Source organism: Anopheles coluzzii, chromosome 2 (assembly GCF_943734685.1).
Source record: "Anopheles coluzzii chromosome 2, AcolN3, whole genome shotgun sequence".
Taxonomy (NCBI): domain Eukaryota; kingdom Metazoa; phylum Arthropoda; class Insecta; order Diptera; family Culicidae; genus Anopheles; species Anopheles coluzzii.
Genome location: NC_064670.1, coordinates 80,247,500 through 80,256,528, shown reverse-complemented (window position 1 = coordinate 80,256,528; position 9,029 = coordinate 80,247,500). Strand labels below are relative to the sequence as shown.

General features: G+C 38.8%; 1 pseudogene; it reads right to left on the bottom strand.

The window, feature by feature from the left end:
• Positions 1–688: 688 nt before the first annotated feature.
• Positions 689–9,029, bottom strand: part of LOC120961256 (nuclear transcription factor Y subunit gamma-like) — a 52,052-nt pseudogene continuing 43,711 nt past the window's right edge.

Here is a 9,029-nt window from a genome sequence, read left to right as displayed (position 1 = left end):
CGACAATTGATTCACGGATGTGTGATTAATAGAAGTACACAATTCTAATGCTGGGTGAACTTGTGCACGAAAATACTGATGTGTTGTGTCGTGTATCCATGAAATATCCGCTCGATTAAAGTCTCCAAAAAGCAGCATACGATCATGTTTTTTCATCCTCGACACTATACTATCGATCGTTGCCTCAAGTGCACTGAGCGTATTTTGATTTTTGGCAAGAGAAGGGGGTATGTAGATTACACCGATGAAGATAGAGCAGGAAGGAAGCTTGATTTGTAACCAGCACTGTTCGAGGCAAGCGCTCGGCGGTATAACCTCACAGGTGTTTAGATGACGAGATGCTGCGATGAGAGTGCCTCCGCCCCGAGAGAGAGAACTGTTGAATGCCGTACGATCGCCGCGGGTTACTGTATACTCAGAGCCGAATAGAAGCGAGGATGGAATGTTCTCATCCAACCAGGTTTCGGCGAGTATGATGATGTTGTAGTCGGACTCCAATATAGATAACTGCAATTCATTAACTTTGGTACGCACACCACAAATGTTTTGATAGTAAATATTGAAAGTTGTTGAATGTTGCGTATGACCGAGAAAGGGAGCAATAGTAGATGGGGCCATAACAGTCGATGTAGACGGAAAGGCAGGCATTGCACATACTGCTGCTACTGTTCATATTGATGTTGTTGAATTAGTTGTAGTAGCTGTTGTTGTAGTTGCTGTTGTTACTATTGTTGTTGTTGTTGGTATTGTTGCTGGCGTTGATGTACGTATTGTTATAGACGTTGCAGCAAAATGTTCGTCTATGGTGGGTTGTTGGTTTGGCTGCGTAGTTTGTAATGCAGTGACGGGGATACTGGTGATGATGGGGACGAAAGATGCGGGGGCGATGAGGTGAGTATTGGTGATTGTGCGTCGATTAGGGGCGGTGACTGTGGAGCCGGTGGTTGCTGTTGATGTTGGTGCAATGCGTGTGGTTGGTATGTAAACTGAAACCCCCGTTGCGAACGGTAATCGGTAAATTCACGAAACGCAACTTCAGCTGGCCAAGTATTTTGAGACAGAGCCACATTCTTCAAAGTTGATGGAATGCCGACTTTGAAGGAAACAAATGTTAGACGGCTCAGATCCGCATCATATTTGGTTAACCGGCGAACATGTATATCGTTTGTATTGAGCTTGGATTTAACCAAATTTGCCATATCGTCGGGAGTCACATCAGGACTGATGTTGGTAAAAAATAGCCAAAAACGAGGCTCAGGATTAGCCACGGTTTTTATCTTAATACCATTGTCATCAGTGTTAGTGCCTCGCAGTAGTGGTCTGTTGCGATTATCGAGTATTTCCCGTTACATGTGTGAGTGTTGTCCGAGATGAGTGCCTTCGTATATCTGTGTGCGTGTTGACTCTAAGGCACGGGTATTAGTCGGGGCAACAACCCTTTTCTCCGTAAAAGGTAACTCTTTCATTAGTTCGAATTTCATTAGTGCCAGGGAATCCGTAATTGTTGATTTTAGTTCCTTGATTATAAGTGAAGTTGATGCCTTTTCGCAATTCTTGCAAACCATTTTAGCTGGGAAAATCTTCGTAAGTCACGTACGGATTCACTTGGGAGGCCAGTGCAGGACGGATGAAAGTGTTGTGCGCAGGTACCATCACATACAAACGGGACACCAGAAGTGAGCTCCAGGCAGATTCCACAATTCATCTTGCTCACTTTAAATATGTGCAGTTGGATGTGAGTGTAGTGATAAGTGCGTATGCGTATCGAGTTGATAGTAGTGAAGGCGATAGATGCAATGTGCGTGTGCAGACAGCTGTGTGTATGAAAGCACCTCAGGCTATGATGGCGAACACTCGATCCTCAACACCAGCACGGCACGCCAAAATTAAATTCACTAAATAAACCTGCAATCGGGTGACAATCACTCAATGCAACATCCAACCAGTACGATGGACAAGTTCAGCGATCAGAGTTTGCGTGATTAACGTGTCACAGGCGAGTAATTCACGGGCAAATAAACTGTTTAAAACGGAGAGCTAGACAGATCGAACCGCACTCGTGAATAGATGTGTGGTGAATCATTCATATATTCATATTAGCTATTTACAATTAAGTTTTTGTAGTAGTGACTATTAAAATTCTTTGCCAAATTATATATTAAAGATGGTCAATGCCAAATTTGTTTTTTGAATTTCAGTTACCGAAAAAATAAGAGGAGTGGAAAGAAATTTCCAATGGGTTTGAAAGAAAATTCGGCTTTCCCCACGCAATTTGAGCAATAGATGGCAAACATGTTCGATTACGTTGCCCAAAGAAAACTGGCTCACTGTATTTTAATTATACAGGGTTTTTCAGTGTTGTACTGATGGCCATCGTTGATTTTGAGGGTTTTTTATGTATGCAGATGTTGGTGCAAAAGGCTTTTAGCTAGAAACGGATCATCCAATCGATTGCTATCGTCACGAGCAATTCCTTCTGGAGCTACAGCATATTTGCTGTACAAATCCGGGAACATATAGCTAACGATATATACTACAATAGAATATGAACTTAGGATTGAAGTTCATATCAGCATATTAGCATAGTAGAAAAACATATAAATATGAATTATCAGCAATTAACTAACTAATATCAAGCAATATATCTCTATCAGACCTGGTAGCAATTCATGGATAGGTTTTTTTATTATTCGCCTGTAAATATAATTATTGGTAAATTACTTTGTTAAATAGCATTACTTTGGCTGCAAGATATCTAATTCTTATTCATCAAATTAGCGTAACATATTTTAGTTTCGCATTGTATCATCCAGCCTCGTTTTTCATTGTTCTGCATATATGCATAACGGACCATATAATCAACCGAGTATGACCGGTGTAACGCAAAATATAAAAGGAAATGCCTTTCACAACATTATTGTTCATAATTTAATATTGCTAGTATTGAAAATTGCTAAAAAGATATCTTCCAAAAATTATAAACATAATAAAAAAAAACTCTTGTATCAGTGTTCTTGAGATCTGTCATAAGGCTCGTAATTGCTAGAATTCAAGGTCTTGGTTAAAACGTTGTTATTTTTAATACAAATTCCACAATTAAAATTAATTAAACTACATTTTTTGACGGTCCCATGGTACAGTCGTCAACTCGAACGATTTAACTATATGCCCGTAATGGGTTCAAGCCCCCACCGTACCAAGGACTGACTATACGAGTGGTAATGAATAAAGTCTCGAAAGCCTGTTGTTGGAGCAACTGCTGGAGTCGAGCAGTTTGAAGCGGAGCGGAACAAATCCGTTCATTTGTTTGAACTTGTTTACGCTGACATCACTAGCGGTTTAGATTTAATAAATAGACGACGAAAAGGCCGTTTAATAAATAGACGTCCTCTTCTTCTCTGGCAAATCGTCGTTACAAGATTGGTAGCTTAGAAAACAGAAAGAAACGCGCAAGACTTTATCCGAAATTCTCCTCCGAGTTAACACCTGTTGTATAGGCCGTCTTGTCCGCGTAGTACGTTACGCCAAAAAGAAGAAGAAGAAGACGTTTTTTAATGCACTCTTTAACCCACTAGTAGTAATGGTTCGAATATGATTAATTTTTTAATTAATTTTAAAAGAACTATTAATTCAAAAATGAAGTTTATAGAATGAACATAACTTACAGCGTCAATTGTTTCACCAACATTCATATTTTCATTCAAGAATTGCATTGCTTCAAATGCAAACCAAGGTGGTTTAAATACATCGTTTGTTGCTTTAAAAGTTTTCAAAAAATTGTTACATTTTTAATGTTATTTTTGCTTTATGCGTAATGCGTTGAAAAAATAGGTCGACGGTTTGATACAACGTCAGTGCACATGTATACGGTACAAACCGCAATACCACACATAACAATTGGAAAATGTCTCCTCAAAGAAAAATCACCATACTCACTAACTGTGTACTGTGACGCACAACGGTCGATAGGTTATTTCCGGTAAAATATTTAAAATTTAACCACACACAAATGCCGATTGGATGGACCATCTTTGTCTAAAATTCAATCAAAAAAGGTTCAGGGATCAAACATATTCGGCGATCAGTCGTTTCATACATATAGGCTCTCGAGTAAGCCAATATCTTTAAACTACAAGCTAGACTAGACGAGATCCTAGATGGCAGCAGCATCCTTAGCCCGGCACATCCACTCGTACACAACAATGGTGATATAGTTCATTTTAATACAGTGAAACGTTATATATAAAAATGTTTACCGGATCCTGTGACACGACTCTCTCGAACTTTGGATAAATTGCTTCGATAAGCACCCCTCAAGCTCCACTTTCCACTTATCTTTCAAATCTTTCGTGGGAATATTGTATTCATTCGACAATTTCTGCCACGCTGCTTCGTTGCTTTCTTTCATTTTATAATACGGAAGTGTTTTATTCGACAACTCTGGCAAATTTTCGATAGACTGAATCAGTTGGATTGTTATTTCCTCAAAAAGAATAATCTATAAAATACAAAAAGGTTATATGGTTAAACATACATTACATATTAACACTCAATAAAATTGATTGCTTTCCCAATGTCATATCATCATTCTTTTATTTACCTTTTTACTACCCTTTTTTTAATTTTCTTTTAAGATTCAATATGTAATTCATGCTTATCATGTGTTAAATATTCAATTTATATGTACTGTTTTTTTTACGGACTCGGTTGCATTTTTATCATTATTGATTCCTACTCAGTAGTTGAGGGATTTCAGCAAGAGATACGTGAATCCGATCGAAACTCGTCGGAAACAGCATGGAATAGTTCGAACTTTAAACGTTAAACAACTTCAACTTCGAATAGTTGAATAATGAAATCGCGTATGCTTTACTGGACCTTCTAAAGCTGGATCTGCTGACCATCTTCCTAAACCTGCCGGAGCCAAAATCATGACTAAGCCAGCCACGAATTTCTCTTGCATAACTTTGACCTTTTAACATTCGAGTTATCCTACATTATCATTAACACATTCAACCCGGCGCTGATTTTCATCAACTTTCCGCTCCGCAGGCATGTAGAACGCAAGCAATTGATTTTAAACCAAGCATGCATGTAGAAAAGAAATGAGTTTCTCCGCTAGTTTTTCAATTCTACTCTGTGCATCAATACTGTTCTGTGTGGGATAAGGTTTTTGTTAACCACGATTTGTGCACGAACCAATATTTGTTGTTTCCCAGGCAAAAGACCAATGGCAGGCCCCATTTACTGCCACCGGCATACGGGAAAGTTCACGGACAGGCTCTGGGCCCTGCCACCGCTGAACATGTTAAGGATGATACTTACAGTTTTATCGCATTTTCGTCCCATTATAAATATCTAGAATGCAAATAGAAGAATGAAATCAATGAAAATAAAACCATAAGATTCCTGATAAACACATTCAGTATCATTTCTTTCACAATGGAATGACTCTGAACATCTCGTGCATATACAATCGGTTCAAGAAACATGGCGCTGTGAGAACAATCCAACTGCAAATATTTTAGCAGTACGTGCTAATACTGAGTATTGAAAACGTGTAAAGCATCTTTTCGACAGCGTGAGTTAAACCTTCAGCTGAGGTTTATATGGCCTCGAATAAGGAGAATGTTCTTCTATAGATTTAACTCATCAGTACAATATTTCACATTCATATTTCTTTGCACACAACCACACACAAACACACTAATTATACATACCTTTTGAATGAAATTAAGTGAGCACAAATCCGGAATCAGTCCAGCATCCACCAAGTCATTCGACAACCACCAAACTAGTATTAAAAGCAAAACGCAACGAAATAAACAACCGGGGCGAGTATGGGCTTCGAACGACGAAATCCGTTCGCCGCGGTTACCAGAAGGCGCTCACTTGGCGCTCAGTTTTAAACTAACGTACCCAAGGTTATTAGACTCTATACAGGTTACGACAGAGCGTTTGAGAGGGTCACCATTATATTATGGATACCTTGTTTACAATTTGTCTGTCAAAATTGATGCCGGCCAGCTGTTGCTTGGCGTGAGCAACATAAATAAGTTTACAGAAGACGAAATTACTGCTACAATTTTTCTTAATGCTAACTCGTTATATCATTTATAGAATATGACTTCTATGTTGGATTGGTTAATGCTTACATGCCCTGGATATCGTCGGATTCAATTGTTCTACAGGTTTGGTAGTGTAGTCTCAGCTTCAGTGGACGAGGGTTCATGCCGCCCAGCAGCAGCAGTGTCCAAACTGGGTAATTGTGCTGTCCCAGATGCGGCCGCTTGTGCGGGAAGTGGTCAGATCCCATGTCGATTCGCGCATAACAGCTCGTCCTTTATTCGGAGTGGAACGGACACGGATAATAATTCAGTGAAAGAGTATCGATGTGATGACACCCTTTTGACGATGTTGGTCAGGGAACCTGTGATGACGTTTTGCAAAAAATGCTACCGGCATCACTTTCGTTCCGCTATTGCACTTGACCCGAGCTACGACCGCGACGGCGCTGACGAACTTGCGGTAGCGGTGATGATGCGTTTCCCTCAAAATTGCGGTGCTGAGATGATGATATGTAAAGTAGAAGCTTGTGTGGCATGGCCTTGTCCTTACTAAAACACTGCTTAAGCTACACCCGAGGCGACATGACGTGGACACCCACATGAATAAGGCTGCAGCCAGAACGGAATGAACATTTGTTTTCTTTGAACTGGAACGGCAACAGTGGCAGCATAGACGATCGTCTCGAACACGAACGACGACGACACACATATACTTATAGTTTATTTCCTAATTATAATTGTTACAACAGGACCGTTCAACATTTACTCCCAGGCTCAACCACTACTCTTCCTTCACAAGTGCTCTACTCGGTGACCCTCATATTCATCTCTTTCTCCTGCTCTTTCACATATAATTTGTATGAAAAGTGAAATAATGTGGGTAGGGTTTATCTGCCTCTATCAAAAATGTAAAATATTATCATACGGAACACCTCGGATCGTAATGCGAGATTTTCCTCGTGAAGAAGGGTGTTTAATCTCACTATTTCGGATAATTTATTTTCCGCGTTTCGGTGAAAATTTCAAACCTTTAATATTTACCAGCAGTTATTCGTTGCCCGCTGCGCAAAGCGATCGAAAACTTCTCAAACTCAAACTGCAAACATATTTCACAGCATGGCTGTAAAATATTTCACATTCAAAATTGTTGCAAATTTATAAATGAAATATTGCGAAATTTTCAGCGCTGAAATTTCCCGCTGCGCAAAGCGATCAAAAACTTCTCAAACTCAAACTACAAACATATTTCACAGCACATGGCTGTGAAATATTTCGCATTCCAAATTGTTGCAAGTTTATAAATTAAATATTTCGAAATTTTCAGCGCTGAAATTTTAGGATTGAAATATTTCTTCGATCGGAATCCAAGCGTTTTCCCTGACATTTCTGCTCGTTTTCTCGATCGCTTTTGGCGGAAAGCGATCGAAAATCCGAGCTACAAAACTGCTCGATTTTGTCGTGCGGGATTTCTGCTCGATTTTTCGATCGCTTTTGGCGCAAAGCGATCGAAAATCCGAGCTACAAAACTGCTCGATTTTGTCGTGCGGGTACCCGGGTAGCCAAATCGATTTTGATTGCTCATTTCTCTGATTCTAGGAATCCGATTGATTTGAAATTTGGAATATGTATGTAATCCACAGCCATCTTTCACTGGAATTTTTCGTAGATTTTTTTGAGTATAATTAACCTGTTTTTTAGAATTAAATATTCCAATACCCCTATTCCAGGCAACCGGGCTACCCGGGTAGCCAGTGACTTTGGCAGCTTATAACTTTTGAATGCGTAATCCAACATCGATGCAATATGCTGATGACAATCTAACAAACTAATGCAGTTTCTATAACTGAGCATATATTGGTTCAACTCGCTACCGTTTTTTAGTTATAGCTTTTCAAAGTTGACAGGATGGTTTTGAAAATAATTACAAAATGTAAAAAATATTTTTTTCAGTACTTTAAAAATTTCACAGCAAAATGACTCTGGTAGTTTGGAGAACTTTATGTTGCTCGTCTCTTGTATTTTTTTTAGATTTTTTACTAGGAATTAAAAATATAAAGGAGTTTCAATTTGAATAAAAACCGTTACGTTATGATCGTTGATGGTAGAAAGACACCAATATCAAATAAATATCACACACAATGTTTAAATTCAGTCTCTTAACAATGTGTAATCAACATGAGTGACCAACAGAGACCATTTTATGAAGTTTTTGCATTCGTCGCAGATGTGCATTTTATAAAATTATTATGACAGGTGTGATGTAACGGTTTTTATTCAAATCAAAACTCCTTTATCTTTGTCATGGCTCATAGAAAAATTCTAAAAAAAATATAATAGACGTGCAACATACAGTTCTCTAAACTACTAGAGTCATTTTGCTGTGAAGTACTGAAAAAAAAATTTTTTACATTTTGTATTTTTTTTTAACAAAATCCTGTCAACTTTTAAATACTATAGCTAAAAAACGGCAGCGAGTTCAACCAATCTGTGCACAGTATTAGAAACTGCATTAGTTTATTTAATTTTCATCAGCATATTGCATCATTATTATTTACGCATTCAAAAGTTATAAGCCTCCAAAGTCGCTGGCTACCCGGGTAGCCCGGTTGCCTGGAATATGATGTTTTCTTGGTTGCCAGTGACAGGGTTAAACGACTGTTCAAATGTGTTCATTTATTCATTTATGGGCTGTGAAATATGTTTGCAGTTTGAGTTTTAGAAGTTTTCGATCGCTTTGCGCAGCGGGTGGCCCCACGAAGCAAAAACGTACATTGAATGGCGTGAGATTCGGATTTTTTATGATTCACTCAAGGTGGAATGTATAATGAGGTGTAGTTATAGCGCTTTTGGCGATCCCCCCCCCCCCTGGGCTTCGATTTTGACAGATGGTTTCCCGCTTGTATATGTATTGATGGATTGTTTACGTTTTGCATGGTCAATATTTGAACTTGAAGCGTTCGC